Here is a 2546-nt window from a genome sequence, read left to right as displayed (position 1 = left end):
TTGGGGTTAAGGCCCAACGTGTGTTGGGTTAAGGGCCCAACGTGTGTTGGGTTAAGGCCCAACGTGTGTTGGGTTAAGGCCCAACGTGTGTTGGGTTAAGGCCCAACGTGTGTTGGGTTAAGGCCCAACGTGTGTTGGGTTAAGGCCCAACGTGTGTTGGGTTAAGGCCCAACGTGTGTTGGGTTAAGGCCCAACGTGTGTTGGGTTAAGGCCCAACGTGTGTTGGGTTAAGGCCCAACGTGTGTTGGGTTAAGGCCCAACGTGTGTTGGGTTAAGGCCCAACGTGTGTTGGGTTAAGGGCCCAACGTGTGTTGGGTTAAGGCCCAACGTGTGTTGGGTTAAGGCCCAACGTGTGGTTGGGTTAAGGCCCAACGTGTGTTGGGTTAAGGCCCAACGTGTGTTGGGTTAAGGCCAACGTGTGTTGGGTTAAGGCCCAACGTGTGTTGGGTTAAGGCCCAAGCGTGTGTTGGGTTAAGGCCCAACGTGTGTTGGGTTAAGGCCCAACGTGTGTTGGGTTAAGGCGCAACATAGGTTAGGTTAAGGCGCAACATAGGTTAGGTTAAGCGCAACATAGGTTAGGTTAAGGCGCAACATAGGTTAGGTTAAGGCGCAACATAGGTTAGGTTAAGGCGCAACATAGGTTAGGTTACGGCGCAACATAGGTTAGGTTAGGCGCAACATAGGTTAGGTTAAGGCGCAACATAGGTTAGGTTACGGCGCAACATAGGTTAGGTTAAGGCGCAACATAGGTTAGGTTAAGGCGCAACATAGGTTAGGTTAAGGCGCAACATAGGTTAGGTTAAGGCGCAACATAGGTTAGGTTAAGGCGCAACATAGGTTAGGTTAAGGCGCAACATAGGTTAGGTTAAGCGCAACATAGGTTAGGTTAAGGCGCAACATAGGGTTAGGTTACGGCGCAACATAGGTTAGGTTAAGGCGCAACATAGGTTAGGTTAAGGCGCAACATAGGTTAGGTTAAGGCGCAACATAGGTTAGGTTATGGCGCAACATAGGTTAGGTTACGGCGCAACATAGGTTAGGTTACGGCGCAACATAGGTTAGGTTAAGGCGCAACATAGGTTAGGTTAAGGCGCAACATAGGTTAGGTTAAGGCGCAACATAGGTTAGGTTAAGGCGCAACATAGGTTAGGTTAAGGCGCAACATAGGTTAGGTTAAGGCGCAACATGGGTTAGGTTAAGGCGCAACATGGGTTAGGTTAAGGCGCAACATGGGTTAGGTTAAGGCGCAACATGGGTTAGGTTAAGGCGCAACATGGGTTAGGTTAAGGGCGCAACATGGGTTAGGTTAAGGCGCAACATGGGTTAGGTTAAGGCGCAACATGGGTTAGGTTAAGGCGCAACATGGGTTAGGTTAAGGCGCAACATGGGTTAGGTTAAGGCGCAACATGGGTTAGGTTAAGGCGCAACATGGGTTAGGTAAGGTACAATATGGGTTAGGTTAAGGTACAATGTGGGTTAGGTTAAGGTACAATATGGGTTAGGTTAAGGTACAATATGGGTTAGGTTAAGGTACAATATGGGTTAGGTTAAGGTACAATATGGGTTAGGTTAAGGTACAATATGGGTTAGGTTAAGGTACAATATGGGTTAGGTTAAGGTACAATATGGGTTAGGTTAAGGTACAATACGGGTTAGGTTAAGGTACAATACGGGTTAGGTTAAGGTACAATACGGGTTAGGTTAAGGTACAATACGGGTTAGGTTAAGGTACAATACGGGTTAGGTTAAGGTACAATACGGGTTAGGTTAAGGTACAATACGGGTTAGGTTAAGGCACTTGGGGGGGGGGGGGGGCCCGGTTTGTTGATTGTGATTATCGTAAGTAAATGACTGCGGCATCATCTGAATTTGCCACGTCAGGGTGCACCTTTGGCTCATAACAGGCGGCGCTCTGATTCCATGCTTGTGGCAGACCTGTGTCTTTCATTCCTGCCATTGTTTGTGGTGGTGTGACAGGAGGCAGTATTGTGATGTTGGGTGCACCCCTGTCTGGGACATGTGGTGGGGTGTTGGTGGCTTAGCTGAGCAATGGTGGTTGTCGGAAGGGTGGGATATTCTGTTTTCCGAGTGGACCTCCCGGTCTGGTTATGATAGTGTGGATTGGTCTAATGTGGCAGAGAGGATGCACTGGGTGTTGTTCCATGCTGGTGCTTACATATTGTCTGTGTGCCTGTTACAGGCAGAGAGTAGTGGTGATAAGAGTGTCTGGCTGACGTGTGATTGTGAGCAGAGTCTTTCAGCATGTATACGGACAGGTCTATACATTATCTGTATTCTGATGGCTCTATCTATTACTAATCAGCGCCGTGTATACGTTTAATCCGGTTCCAGTCGAAACTATTGTATCTCTGTACATTAGTGACACGGCGAGCCCGCTATGTAGTTACTCGTCTCGGCAGCTTCCACCGGTGTATGGCAAATGATTATAAGGGAATCAGTCTAGTCGTCAATACCGATAGTCTGACGTCACATGTCTGGGGTGGGGGACGCTGCGCCCTTCCGGTGGGTCATGGCCTAGGAAGACT

Source organism: Schistocerca americana, unplaced genomic scaffold (genome assembly GCF_021461395.2).
Source record: "Schistocerca americana isolate TAMUIC-IGC-003095 unplaced genomic scaffold, iqSchAmer2.1 HiC_scaffold_1044, whole genome shotgun sequence".
In the NCBI taxonomy this organism is placed as follows: domain Eukaryota; kingdom Metazoa; phylum Arthropoda; class Insecta; order Orthoptera; family Acrididae; genus Schistocerca; species Schistocerca americana.
Note: the sequence above shows the minus strand (reverse complement) of the source record.